At 39.6% G+C, this 15,770-nt stretch overlaps 2 long non-coding RNA genes across 2 annotated transcripts; both read right to left on the reverse strand.

The window, feature by feature from the left end:
* Positions 1-1,009: 1,009 nt before the first annotated feature.
* LOC124173224 lies at positions 1,010-8,339 on the reverse strand. The gene is made up of 2 exons (XR_006868460.1): positions 8,276-8,339; positions 1,010-2,266 (listed from the first exon to the last, which is right to left on the reverse strand). It is a non-coding gene; the product is annotated as an uncharacterized LOC124173224 (long non-coding RNA).
* A 2,602-nt stretch (positions 8,340-10,941) lies between these two features.
* On the reverse strand, positions 10,942-12,729 carry LOC124173223. The gene is made up of 2 exons (XR_006868459.1): positions 12,140-12,729; positions 10,942-10,974 (listed from the first exon to the last, which is right to left on the reverse strand). It is a non-coding gene; the product is annotated as an uncharacterized LOC124173223 (long non-coding RNA).
* Positions 12,730-15,770: the final 3,041 nt, after the last annotated feature.

The raw sequence follows: 15,770 nt of genomic DNA on the forward strand, positions 1-15,770 counted from the left end.
CTGAAAAAATAGCATCATTAGTGTTGGCTTTAATAAAACGTAACACACACGTATCTGCATACTACACATTTCATAAAAGGGGATCTTTTATGGATGGGCACGTGATTTAGTCCACGGATATGAGGACATTAAACCACGGTTTAAGCCGTTATTACCAGATAACTAAAGTTGGAAATGACGTCATGCTTCGGCTGTGGCTGGACTCGTCATTTATAGTAAGGCATCAAATTGTAACTGTGTAATGAGATATACGTAAGAGAAATAAGTAATAGTGTATCAAATAGCTTTGCCATGCAATCTCTGTTAGCTGAAATTGATAAAAAAGGAATGTTTTCTCTTGTACTTATTAAAACTACTTTTTCTAAGTGATTCAAAACTAAATATTTCATGAATGTGCACGTGACTGAAGATACGATCGTAAAGAAATTAAATATAGTTTTTTCCCGTTATCACCAGTTGGCTCAATTTGCCATCAATGTTATCTCTGTCATCCATTTCAATTTCTTTACACGTTTGTAGGGGCACAGAGGTAAGTTGTCACGTACCCAGAATTCCATCAAGAGAAGACATTCGCGATTTTTCGAGAATGATCAAAAGTGGTTAGAGGGGGATATAAGAGGTGGACAGTACGAGAATACAAATAAGATAAGAGATAAACACGATGGAGATAAGCAGAGCGACGGCGCATTCTTGAAAATTGAGTTTTGTGAAAGGGGGCCTCCACCACTTCAAGGCAGTGGTCAAGCGATGGGGAGGTCGGGGGTCGGGAACCCCCCTAAATATGAGAACAAAATCACTCTCCTTCATAAAAGGAAAAATATTAGGTGGTGATGTATGAGGTGCGTGGGCAGTGCAGAGAAGGCGTGTGGGTGGACGGATGATGCTGCAGTACCTGGATGGGATGTAGGGAGGGGAAGCAGTGGGAAAATGGGTCAAGGAATTTCGAGACCTTTCCATGACTGGAGCGTTTGAAAGAAAGAGAACTTTCGACATGAGATTTTTGTTTGACACAGGCTTAATTTGATCCCAAAATTCTTGATATACACAGAAACACATAGGATTCACACTTCTAATGTCAGCGTAAATGAATTAACGAAACTTATCAGAATAATGTGAATAATAGGGTACAAACGAAAAAAAATTGAAATATTTTCTTTCCTATAAGTTCGTAATTGAACTTCATACAAGCTTTCCATACTCTCGTAAATCTCCATTGAATAAGTACTTATTTATTAAACATTGCATGACGTTGACGGTAGGAATATTAAATGAATTACAAAAAAGTATTCTCCCTTTTCTTAAAATACCAAGAAAAATCTTACACACGCTTGCAATCACACATAACACAAAGAAGGAAAAGGGCAATGAAGCGACGAAATATAAACGGAAAGAACTTTGAAGAATTATGGCGAGTTTTACGGCTTCCTGAGGGATATTTGATTAATCCTAACACTATTCAATAGGTAATACTGATTCAAAAAAGGTAAGTGGATTAAACTTAAAAATTTCTCTGAGCTGCTGAGTTTTTATCTCCCAAAAAACCCCCTCGCTGCGCCACTGATTGCCCCAGTGGTATCATTTGCTCTATTATTTATTTAGTGTTCATTTGAGTTTGTCTCCACTTGAATTATCATAAAATATTTAAATAAAAGCCTTGGGTGTCAGTGGTTTATATTATCTTACTTAGAAAAGAAATGAATCTGAGACACTGATTGAATGGAAAACTTTCTCCTACAGGGTAAATACAATCCCGAATAAGTCATTTTTCAAGTTGGCAACTTCAAAAATCAAGGAGGAACCATCTTCTGTGGATAATGATTTCATACTTGAAGCGATCATCCTCTGCACACTCTGGAGGTAGTGGATGGAGCTGTAAATACTCGGACAAGAGGCCAGGGGGCACAGCCTGAACGCCAGGAAAGCGTTAACCCTTCATCAACCAATGGGTGAGTCTGGTTATTTAAAATCCCGCTTTTGTAAATAAAAATAACCCCGAAATAATATTAAAGAAGTTGTAGGAATTCTCTCGTTCAGCAGTATGTAGTCGTGAGCTCGAAGACCTGGAAGAAGTGGTTCCAATGCTTCCAGGCCCTAATCCAGAAGAGCAGGAGCCGCAGAGCCAAGACTGATGCACCCCCTCAAGTGCTGATGCCTCAGAGGCAAACAGCCAGGATGACTGGTACGCAGTAATATGGCGTTGCGTTGTCAAATATTGGCAATTCACAACGTGAGCCCTGACACATGGAACTCCTTCCGTCTTTCCCGACTAGATGAGGGAAAAAAATACAAAATTAGAATAAATACCACCACGAGAAACAATTGTATCAAAAAAATTACATCTTATGTTAATTATCAACTATTCTATGAAAGTAAAAATATTTAACGTAACAAGTATTTCGAATGTAACCATCAACAGCTAATAATCTCAAAAGCGAACTTCAATCAACACAAAAACTAAGTACGAAAGGCGTGTCTGTCTGCACCAAGAGTAAGTTGAGAATCGCCGTTAGAGGTCGAGCGATGTTTCTGCGTCTAAGGCCGATATCTATATCTACATAATGCCCCGAAAGCCACCTAAAAGGCGTGTGGCAGGGGATGTTAGGACACCAGCTGTATATACCTAAAAAATGAAGTGCTCTAACTATGTTGGGACTAGCGTTTATTAAAGTCCTGTGTGGTTTGGGGAAAAAACGAATTCCCATATCTATCCGTTCGGCAAAATATCTCTATTAATTTATCGCTTCTATAGGATTTGGAAATATAGAGTGGCTCTTATATTATGTTCCCTGTGTCGCTCTTAAAGATATTCATTCTCAATTGTTCAAGCAATCTAAGCTCTAAGCCTAACGCGCAGCCTCCGAGTCTCAAGCGGCTCCCAGCCTAATTCACTCAGCATCAGAGTAACGCTGTCCGTACGCCCGTAACGGTTTTTGACAATTTGCGCAGCCTTCCTTTGTATTTTATTCAGTTCTGGTATTAAGTCTTTCTGCACATTATCCCATACGCTCGTTACATATTGAAGGTGCGGTCGGACGAGTGCGAGATAGACCTTTCTTTTACTTTCACATCCGAAAATATTCCCACAATGCGCTTGACAAATCCTAACTTCTTCAGGGGTATTCCGAAAATATTCCTTACATGTGTTCCCCACGAGAGGTTCGAGATTATCGTAACTCCCGATATGCGAGAGTGAGTTTGGAACGAGACACAATGCGAGAGTAGATGGGAAAGTAGACCGAAGGAGGGAGACTTTTTCGAGGCTGAAGGAAACCCCCATAAATCCCGGTCGGCCCTGGCAGTCCAATTTTCCCTGGAAGCGCCCGTGTTGACAGGAAAACTCTGGAACAGTTCTCGTCGTCCAAGCAGAGCGTAGCGCCGGGTTTCCTCTCCTCTATCTTCTGGATGGAGACAAAGCCAAGTGGTGTGATCAACAGGTCAGGCCAGCCAATGTAGTCAAGGAGTGGAAAGACATGGTAGGATGAGGTATTGGAGGAAGAGAGAGTTTTGATAGGTGAAAAGTGGAGGACTTCTCACTCCAGGCTGCAATTTATGCCTCAGCTCCAACTTCCCCTGGATATCCAGAGGTAGATAGCAGGTATTCATCTGCCATAGTTACTAAATAAGTCTTGATCTCCTGGTATGGCTAGTTCGGATTGCAGGTTCGGAGAGCGGAGTTCGCAAACAGAGTTCAAAGACTGAGAGCCTCCGAGTCTTTGAGTCGAAGGTCTTTGTGCGAAAACCCATTGTAAACCCATTGGGCGAAAACCGTTCGAAAAAAAATTTTGCACGTAAGTTCGGCAGATGTTTGGAGGATTTCGGAGGAATTTTAGTTCCAAAAATTTCGGGGGTGGTAAACTGAAAAATGTCACGTCCTCCTTCACCGAATATCCCTCATTTTCTTAACTTGAGGTTTGCGGTGTTAAAATTACTCCATTACTTAATTCATGAGGCGGCTGAACAACATGGTGTTCACTACAAGAAATCTGTAAAATCCACAATAATGGAAAACAATTTATAACTAATAAAGTTAAAAAATATTATTTAAATAAATTAAAATAAGGATAAAATGATCCTTGCCCTCTTTCTGAATTCTAAGCGATTCATTACCGTCAAAATATTATATAAAGCTGTTGCAGAGAATTTAAAATCATTTGAAATCATTAAAAAAAAGCAAAGCAAGTAATGATCTGAAAATAAATTACAAATAAAATCCTCCTCTAACTGACACGGCCACCGATTTACCTGCACATTTGCTCCACTAGGCCACCTCAACTTCTTCCATGATTGGGTTATTAAGTCGTAAAGTTCAAACCAACATTGATAACTGGGGCAAGTGCGCAGTAAAGACACACGAAATAATCATTACATCCTACATAAATCGAAACAAAATGATAAATTTGCAACTAAATTCTCCTTCTGTATACACAAATCTTCACGCGCAAATGAAGTTATTGTGGATCGAAGCCATTATCAACCAAAGTGGTAAGGGAAACTAAATTGCCTCGAGAAGCAGAAGTGGTGTCACAAAGTTTGTCGTAAAACTTTTGAAAGAGACTTTACATGCGCCCTAAACTTTGGGTTGTACGGCACAACTCGGAGTTTCATTTCAGATCAATCAACTAATGTGAAAATAAAAAAAATTAACACGGATGGGTTGCCATTGTGATACTTAACATAATAAAAATAAAGATTGGCAACAACTGAACTTGTACGGCACGAACGGAACGCACGAGGCAAAAGTCGCAGAAGGAGCGCCCCAAACCACTCGGCCATGCCCCTGTCTGTGATCAGGCGAAGACTCAAGAGAATTCAGGGCACGTGATATATTTAAGTGCGAATATCTCTCGGACCCGGGCCTGTGTGGAATATAGCAGCGAAGATTTGACCTCATTGCCTGTATAGTTTCTGAAAATAACATCGTCATTCATGTCCGGAACATCTTTCTCGCAATGTCTCCTTGATAGTTTTCTTTGCCTCATTTTCGATTTTGTATAATTATAGCACATTTATAGAATTTTCTCACAGATAGGACCAGCATTTCTTGCTTCACTTGAGCTTGCATGTCTCTTTGTCTCTTCGGATCTTTGCGGAAGATACCATTGTACCATTTCGTATCGGCATTCAAACACTTAAACTTACTTGGTGTCGTATTATTCACGGCCTCTTGCATGGTGTTAACTCATTTGTTTCACGCGTCCAGCCCCAAGGTTAAGAGGGGTGTCTTTGAAATTAGTGGTGGTAGTATGGTAAGTGGAGGAGGTGACCGACAGCTGAGGTCATTTGCGCATTGAGGGAGGGGTATGGATGGATGGGTGGAGAGAAACCCGGCGTTGGCATTCAGGGGCGCAGTTTGGAATTAAGGCTGGGGGGGTGGTTTAGGTGCAACTAATACCGGGGTGTGTGAGGGTATGGAATACCCACTAGGATAAGCGGCAGGTGCGAGATTAATAACACTGGACGGCATGAAAATCGGCCCTGACACAATTCCTGCTGATTCAACATGCTAAAATGGCCTCCTAAATCCGAATATGAAATCCGTTTTTCTCCATCGCCCTCCATTTTCGGGGGAGCTCCCCCCTCCAATTTTTACCTCTTTTCGGTCATTTGGAGGAATATAAAGGATTATTTTCGCATTAAAATTTTTCCAGGGGTTTTGAGGGGTCAAAAATCATAAAACAGTAATATATTTGGTAAATATGTAGATTTGGGGTGAATTAGTATCCGAAAGTTGTGTTAAAACGCATTAAAAAATTATCAATATTGCCATTTTTCGCAAATTTTCACGTTGTTTTTTTTAATTTTACTTTAATTCGCATTTTTTTTAATGTCCAGCTTCCATTTCACATCATCCCCCCGAATGATAAAAAACATGTAACAACAAGAGACAGCAGTAACAATTAAAATATTTTGCCGCATAGCATTGCAACAGTAAATTAAATGTAGCAATAGCTCGGAAGATTCACTTCACTACGCTGGCCTTCGCAGTACCTCTCTCGCTCAGGCTTGGACGGCAATTCTCTTGCTCTCGAAGCTAAGAAAATGGAAAAGTAATATTTTCTAATTCCACGAAAAATATAAATTTGAGATTTTATCTTCTCAAACGAGTTAAAACGTATTGTTTCTCCTCAATCATGGAATTCCACTAAGAATCAGCGTCTCAAATCAACTATGCATATTGAAGTTGTCGTAATCTTCGGTATACCTCTAGCGATCGCAGAGTCAACTATTTCGGTGTTCTGGACATGGATCCTTATTACGAAGTAGTTTAAATTGTACAAAACGGTAATAGTTGTTTTACTCCGGCCTTTTCAAGTGAATGTCAGTATGTGGGCTTGAGTTGTGATCATTACCGTGATTTAATGTGTAATTATGTTGCGCGTTTGTAAAAATCATCCCCATCGCTTTTACTAAGTTTGCGGTGAATTGATTTAAACATCCCCACATTAAACTCTTTCTTCAATTCTTAAAACTGCTTATAAATTTTACTCTGGCTGCAAAATTGGCGGTCGGGGCTAGGATTAAGCTCCAAGTATTTGTTGCACCACTTGTTACGGTAACTTGACCAATCTCTTAGAAAAGGGCATAAAAATCTTTTCCCGTGGGACAAGACAGTCAACGCTGAAATTACTTTTTACGCAAGATGAAGGCTTGGTTGTTTACTTTAATTAAATGCATTGTTGTTAGAAATGATCCTATGTGACCAGAAAATGAAGACTGTTTATCAATTCGTCAAGGACAAGGTTGAAAGTGGTCCTATTGGTCAATGGGAATGAGCGATCTTCTGCCCAACCTGCATACTCTGCTGATATGAAGGATACGTGCGGAAATATCAGCTGAATCCCTGAAAATACTATTTATCGTGATTATAATTGGTAAGTTTGCGCTGATCTGAACGTTTTCGCTCTACCCAAGGGACGGCATTCAAGATAAACAAAATACTGCTGCTTCCTTTGTGAATACAACAGCCGCGCCCGAGAAAACATTATATCTTACGGAAATTTTATTTTTCTCTTTGTGGATGCGTGTGTGGTATTAAGAGAACCAGCGTAGACGCATACCTTCTGAACTGTTGGCACACATTTCCATTATTTTTTCCATGACTTTTTATTAAGTATTTTTACTATTGCTGATATAAGCTGTTGATATATTTTTCATCATTTTGGGATATTTTGGATAGGGGAAGATGAAATGGGAGCTGAAATATGAAGAAAATATGTGATGAAATAGCGAAAAAAGGGAAAGGTTGTTAATTTTTATTGTTTTTTTTAATCATTAACGGAAACTAATCTCCCCAAATCTACATCCTTACCACTAATTATTATTTCTTATAACTTTTCACCTCTCAAAAGCCAAATATGAAGTATAAATGCTAATAAAATCCTTTTCCTCCAAAATATTGCAAAAGTGATGAAAATTAGCGGGGGGCTTCCCCCCAAAAATGGTGGGTGATGGAGGGAAAAGATGTCATATTTGGATTCAGGAGGTCATTTTACATATGAATCAGCAGGAATGGTGTCAGTGCTCCAGATAAAAATAATTTTTTTGCCGTCCAGTGTGACTAGCGGAATTTTAAGATAAACGGTTCAAAATGGTGAGTTTTACGGCTTTGTGGGGGATATTTTACTAAGCCTTACACTATTCTATTAGTAATATCAATCCAAGTAAGTAAAATGGATTAAACTTAAAAATTTCTCTGAGCACTGGGGGGGGGGGGGGGGTTTATCCCCCAAAACCCCCCCTCGCTGCGCCACTGGCCTCAACCTCAGTATTTAGCAATTTATTTGGTAGTTTTTCTTTTAATGGGAGGATGTCGGGCAAGTAAAATTTATAATTGATAGATAATGGGATCAATATCATTCGGGACAGAGTTTATCAGGACGGTAATCCGGTGGAAAATAGAACATTTAATTATTAGTAGTATGGGCATGGTTTTGTACTGAGATGTAGACTTTTCTAAATACTAGGTTTTCAAAGTCAAATGTAAAAAAATTCTGAGAAAACATGGCACACTGAGAAATAATAATCACAAAGATTGTTGGATAAATTTACAGGTGACGGCCGCGTTGATTCCTTTTAGCGGACAAAATGAACCAAGTGGCCTTAACCCGGAAAAAAATTATCCATTGCATCGCCGTGGAAGACTCCGTGCCAATAAAGATATTTAACGGAATGAGAGTCTGTCTTTTACTATAATTTAGAATACAAACTTATTCTTCAATATTATTCCGGGGCAATTTTTATTTATAAAAGCGGGATTTTAAACAACCAGACTCACCCATTGGTTGCTGAAGTGTAAACGCTTTCCTGGCGTTCAGGCTGTGCCCCCTGTCCTCTTGTCAGTGTATTTACAGCTGCATCCACTACCTCCGGAGTGTGCAGAGGATGTTCGCTTCAACTATGAAATCATTATCCACAGAAAATGATTCCTGCTTGATTTTTTAAGTTGCCAACTTGAAAAATTACTTATTCGGGATCGTATTTACTCTGTGGGAGAAAGTGTTCCATTCAATCAGTGTCTCAGATTCATTTATTTTCTAAATAAGATAATATGAATCACTGACGCCCAAGGCTTTTAGTTCAATATTTGGTGATAATTCAAGTGGAGACAAACTCCAACGAAAACTAAATGAATAATAGATAAAATAACCACACTGTGGCAATAACGAAAAATGAGTGGAACTTTCAACATAATATTTACAAATCTCAAGCTCTTTTCTTTAATAATCCACTACACTTCTTTCATGAACTGAGAGAGGCTAGTTTCCTATACTAAAAAGTGTGATAGAAACTAATCAGTTTACCAAAGGTTGATGAAAGTTGAAAGCTCTGCTTGTAAGAATGTTATTCTCCAAGTATGAAATATTATATAGAATGAAATAAAATTTTCGGACCGTGCTGAGAAGTAGCTATTGGTCAAAATATGTAATAATATGCCCGGGCCTGCTCTCCGGCTGCGCGCACGATTTGGACTGTTTGTGGCATCATATGCTCTGCAGTCCAGCAACACCTTGTCGGGTGTATCCGCTGGGGACATTGACGCCTCGGTAGCTTAACTGGCTGAAGCACTCGACCGGAAATCGGGGGATACGGGTTCGAATCCCGGTCAAGGCGAATGATTTTTTCCATTGTGGATCTTTCGCAGCTTATATCGGATTCCTACTCGAGATAAGCATCTACAATGTACCCTATTAGCTTCGGCCACACCTATCCCACGAACAGTATTTCTATTGGCTACGCTGCGTGACTTGTGTACCACATGATTGTCTCGTGACCAATGATAAGGGAATCAGAACACGCAATTATCTTGTGGAATAAGTAGCCAAATGTTTACCATAATGGTGGAACAAGTCAATAATTTTGATACGGTTGATTAACTAAATCTTGGGCAGTATCAATAGAGAATCTCCATGTATATTTCACAACGAAACAAAGTATATCATTCCCCTGAAAGTTGAGGAATAAGTATACAAGGAAGGGTATAATTAGTAGCAGTGGCGCAGCGAGGGGGGGATAAAACCCCCCCAGAGCTCAGAGAACTTTTTAAGTTAAGTCCCTTTTACTTAGTTGGATTGATATTACCTATAGAACAGTGTAAGGATTAATAAAATATCCCCCAGAAAGCCAATTCATACATAAAAATCACCATTTTGACCCATTCATCTTAAAATTCCGCATTTATTAATCTCGCACATACCGCTTATCCTGGTGGGTATACTATACCCCCACACACACCCCGGTATTTAGTTGCTCCTAAACCCCACCCCCCATCTGAATTCCTAGATGCGCCCCGGATTATTAGCACCGTGAAAACATTGCTATGGTGGTTGAATAATACTAATAATATAAGCACAGTACGTCCACTTGCAGCCATTGCTGAGAAAGTTGAGGGAAAAGTCGTGGAATAAGCCACAGCTCATAGAGGAGAGAAAGTTGGCTGCTTGACGCAGATGTAGTCAGGTGTATGTCTGCGTCTAACAGGTTGGGAGCGGAGCTCGGGGTATGTATATCGACAGAAATAAACGCCAAAAGAAAACTATACACCTGCGAATGGATTGAATGTATAGCTAGCGCTGGTTAGCGAACACTTCACGAACATGTTGAAATTCATGCGTACTGCTTTGCGGGAATATTCCTCGTTTTTCCTCATTTATATATCCTATTTAATCGATATAGCTATAATATTACGCTCAGATCACGACAGATCATGATTTACTAATGCCTAGAGATGCGTGAATATCGCAACTGCGATATAGATGCGATGTGCGCAAATTAATGCGACATAGATGGGATGACTGGGCTTTTATGATATTTTTACCCAAATTTGCTTTTTTACGGCAAAATTCGTACATTTTGTGCCGAGCGCAGTTTAAATGCTCCACCGACACTCACCGCTTAAAGCATGTGAGCGACTGGCCAGCTGCTAGTAGTTGGCTGGGACTACGTGGCCGCGAACTACAATTGGGCGCGGGCAAGCTCCGCCACTATATGTCTCATTCCTTAATTAATTATTGTTCTAGAACATAATTATTAAAAATATTCTGTGTTTTTGTCATATAACCGTTTCAAAAAATTTAATCGTCATCTACCACTTTATGAAAATAAAAATAGACGCTATAAAATGCGATAAACTGTTATTGAAAGTGCAATAAAAAAAAAATGAAAGTGCGATTTTTCACGTATCTCTACCAATGCCCGATTTCTCCTCGTAAAATAGTTCAGTCTTCGTCCATGCAAACAACTTTGTAAAACGCAGAGTCCATCTTTCAATGTTACCGAGGGAACTTTTCTATTCTCTTAAATAATGGCACATACATGTACTCAAATGCAGGAACATTAAAATATCAAAAAAATCGCTTAGTATCGGAATTATACTCACAGTAACATCGGACCTCGCAAATGGAAAGGCAGGCTTATTCAGGAGTTGTCTTTCAGTTTGGTCTATTCAAGGAGTGTCTTAACGGCGTCTTCTGCGCCCTGAAAGTAAGCGCAGGATTATATCACACTCTTTTCTGATACTTCGTATTATCTGCTATTCATCTATATGTACTGCGAGTAAGGGCGATCGCAGATAGATGGCATGACATTCACACAATATCAGTGTGGCACCAAACGAGAAATTCGTTATTGGCGTCTTTTGTGGCGGTGGGACTAAGATTTCCGAATATAAGGAAGACTTCTTGGAAGAGATGTGGACTCAGCAAACACAGATAATTGGCGTCTCCTTTCGGGAGGTTTTATAGAATCAAAAAATAATGAGTGAAGTTATGAAAATATATTTGATGAAATGCAAGTTTGAGATGTCTTTGAGACTGTCTAGTGATTTGATCGTTGGATTATTCTTCTTCGTAGAATAATCCTCCAAGGACGCTAGAACATTAATTGCTTATGCTTGGTTTCGCTTAAAGTAGGGTCCGCCCGCCTTTGTGACGGTGCGGGATTCCTCGTCCCTTCCCTTCCTTCCCCTGGAGGTGTCGTCGGGCTCTCATCGCGGCGATGCCTCCCATCCTTATCCTTCCTATGTTCTTCCCCTCTCGAGGTGGCTTGGGCGGATAAGTCTCGGACTTGGTTCCCGGCCTTGGAGAGCGTATGCTATGCGGGGCCCGTCCTGGGTTCCCACTGACTATGAGACTTCCTACGGTTGGAACTCTAAAAATGAACTGCTGTGAGTGAGAAAGGATGGTTTGGAACAAAATTATTGGAGATATATCTTGATAAAGATCAATTTTCAGCACGAAGTGAATCTATCGAAATTAGGAATGGGCAATAGAGACACTATATTCGAGGACAAGATTTTTTTCTGCCAGGAAGGCCAATGCAATCGAACAAGAAAAGATTCAAGATGCGATATTTGAGGGATTTATTGATAACAGCATGTATAAAGCGAAAGACATGTGGTCAAAGAATAGCCAGGACATGTGTCCATAGAGCCCAATTCCTCCCTGGAAAACTCGTGGAATCTATGTCCATGCCAACACCTTTGTGAAAAGTGGAGATTCATCTTTTTCCGATTTTCTAAAACATTGTGAAATCACTATTCTGGCCTCTTAATCAGAGACATGGGAAGTAACTCAAAGGCGGGAAAATGAACATATTAATACGTTCACTTACGTTTACATTTAGGCCTAGAAAATATACTCACACATAAAGTGGACCTCACAAACTCAAGGGCAGTCTTATTGAGAAGTTATCTTCGTACAGCGTCTGAACACAGTCGGCTTTGATGTGATACGAACGCACAGCTTTATCTCCCGCCCATTTCGATAACTCCGTCTTATCTGCTATTTATCTATAGGTACCGCAAATACGGCGACAAAAGATAGCATGTTATTCACTCGTTATCTGCCTGGCTATCCCCCACGAAGAAGGCCACGACTCTCTTGAAAATTTCCTTTCGCGCAAACCTACGCCACATTCCCCATCCACCAGCTTCATAACCCGACTGACCGAGCTCGTCTTAACCAAGAATGCCTTTCAGTTCGAAAACAGTACCTATTTGCAATGCAGAGGGATGCCGATGGGCACAAAAATGGCCCCACCATATGCCTATTTATTCATGGGTTACCTTGAAACAACTTTCCTTAATGCCTAATCACTGAAATCCATTCTCTGGGTGCAATTCATTGATTATATATTTCTACTTTGGAGCCATGGGCACGATACTCTTAATTCCTTCATTCGCCGCCATTCACTCTTCTTTCTCAGCCTCCTTTACATCTTTCATATCAGCCTCCTCACTCACCTTCCTTGGCATAAACATACTTTTAGACAACAAAATATTCAACAGTTATATCCACAAAAAGGCCTGCGCTATGCTGAGTACGGTAACCTTTGCGGCTACAGCCGCGATGTTCAGCCCTTGCTGGTATTCGAAGTGTGGCTTGTAATTTCTGTGTGGCGTTATTTTTCTACGTGGCTGTGTTCATTGATTAATATATGTTGGTGGAGTTATTGCGGTTTTTGATCTGGTGTATGTAAAGAGTGGATTGTCGCCGTGATTCCAGAGTGATTGCAGTAGTGTTGTGCGTTTTTAAATGAGTTTTTGAGTGATTAAGCTATGTCAGTTAGGCATTGTGTTAGTGTTTTGATTTTAAGGTTTTCGTGTATGTACGTGTTGCGGACGAACCAGGAGGCGCCCTTGATTGTCCATAGTGTCTCGTTCTGTATTGCGATGAGTTTATTTATATTGTGTGTGTGTGTTAACTATAGATCCCCAGGCTGGGTAAACATATGCCGGATCATGGCTGTGTGGAGTATCTTTTTAGCATGTAGTCCTAGAACTTTAGAGGAGTGGGAAAATGGATGCAGACGCACTTTTTTTGTTGTCGCTCCAGGTGAGCTTCTCGTTCAAGGTATGCCCAGGAACTTGGCTGTTTTGCTGCGTGGTATTCGATAATTGCTGTAATATAAGCCTACCAATCACGAGCACTATACATCCATTTCAGGAGCTGTCATCCGACAAACACCAAATACTCTATTCCCTACTACATCTTCATTCGCGCTCGACACATTCGCAATAATTCACCCTCCGTACACCAAGCCACACAACACCTTAACCAAGCCCTCGTTCAGCGGGACACCAAAACATATCAATCCAGCCGACTGAACGTCACCGCCACTTTCTTTCCTGGTACCCAAAAAATGAAAAAATATCCTGGGAGACCTTATCTACCTTATCATTCGCGCAAAAAACAGTACCTTCAGTCTCCTCTCTTCCTGCCACTCCAATCACATACAGAAATGCACCCAACTTGCGCAATATATTCCGAACCACCCGCTCCACAGTGAGCTGAAATAAAAAAAAGGTGGCCGAAAATCATATATTCCATTTTTATAAGTAACTTGATGAAATCTTTCCGACTATTTTTATTTTGCCTACATGACATGAAGATAAAGACATTTTGCCAAAAAAATTTACCCGGGCTTTTTTTTAACAAATTTGTGGAGACTGAAAAAAAAATTCGAAAATCGACTATTCGGACCGCTTCAAAAGTAAAGGAATTTTTCATGGAAAAATATAGCTGGCACATAAAAAAGTAAGTGATTTAACATTAAATGTAATTATTTAAATAAAAAATTTCACATTGAATTCATAAAATCATTTTTAAGACATTATTAATAATATTTTCAGTAACAGTTTAACTTTGTGTCAACCTTTTTCTGAGCGAAACAGAATAAATTAGCTAGGAAACAACATACACATGAAAAAAATAAATAAAAATCACACAAAATAAATATCAACCATAATAAATTAACAAAAATACATAGAACATAAAGAAACAAAGAAAAAATTTACAAGCCCACTACCAGTTGTCATTGGATTTGCAGCCGTCACTCACCTCATAAGAATCATTACACGGAAGTTGGGTTTACGGGCACAATATGGATTACCGCGGTCGAAAAGGTAGTGCCCGCCGCCGCCAAGGCGGCGCTCCACTACGCGTGTTGCTCTTCACTGTTTGAGTAGATGGGAGCTATAAAATGCATGGGAGAGTGCGGGTGGCAGAATATGTGCGTGCATAGTGGTTAGAATTGAGTTTTCCATGAATAAGAATATATTTCTTTTCAGCCGCCCGCTTCTCGAGATAAGCTTCTGACTTGACAGCGCAATCGTTGAGTCCATTATATATGTCTTGAGTAGGAAATCGTAATGTGCCCATTGAAAAATTGGAACAATAAGACGAATGTGGAATTTCAAATGTTTTCAAATGTATAAAACTGCAATATCGTCTCACTATTAGAGAATTATCGTCGACTAATCCAAGGTCTGAGTAAATGTTGGAGTCTGACCAACGCTTCGTGAATTTGGACATTCACGCACATAACTTTATAGGAAAGGTGGCATATTAGGGCAGGGTTTTTCATTTGAGAATTAAAGTTTATACTTTGTTTAATAGTGTGGTACAAAACACTTTGTGAAGCAAAGTGGAAAACGTAAAGTTTTCCTTTACACTACGTTCAAAACATGTGAGAAACTGGAAATTTCAATTGTGTAAATAAAAGAAATAAAAATTATCGTTAGAATTAAAACTTTCAATGAAACAAATTCAAATTTTTTCATTTTAATTTATAAAATGATTAAAATTTAAGCATTTTCAATCATTACGCAACAGTATCAAAAAACTTCCATCATTTTTTTTCAAAAAAAGGGAAACTTTTTTGAGATCATTTTACATTAAATTGATGGACGTCTTCTGCTTAAAAAACAATTACTTAAAAATAAGTAATTTCAGAATTGAGGTCACTGATTATTCTATAATTTACAAATATAATAGTTTTTTTCCAACTTTAAAAGTGAAAAAAATAATTTTTGGTCAGTTTTAATGGATTTCAGCCCAATTTTCACCCCTTTCCCCCCCACTCTGTACACCAACTATCCTGCCATTTCTATTTCTATACCTAATACATTGGCGAATGCATCAAGCCAGTCTCTATGCGAATGAACAACCATGGCCACTCCACCAAATCCCATTCAATCGTTGAGTCTGTTCCCCAACACACCGCCTCTTACAACAGTTCCTTCCACAAGTGCTTTTCTCTCTCTCTCTCTCTTTAGAAATGAAACTCTTACGACAACCGAATTTTTCATTCAGGAAAAGTAAAATATCCAAACATTTTGAGCGTATGCTTCTTCAGCTAGAGGCATCGTTGTGAACGGCTTTCGGGAGCAGCTGCGCGTTGCGCTTTTTCGTGCGAGCATTCGCGTCCATTCGCGTCAGGCGATGAATGCAATTCGCCCTTCTCCCCCACTACTCCGGAGGTTGGACGAGTGT

Source organism: Ischnura elegans (assembly GCF_921293095.1).
Source record: "Ischnura elegans chromosome 13 unlocalized genomic scaffold, ioIscEleg1.1 SUPER_13_unloc_4, whole genome shotgun sequence".
Classification (NCBI taxonomy): Eukaryota; Metazoa; Arthropoda; class Insecta; order Odonata; family Coenagrionidae; genus Ischnura; species Ischnura elegans.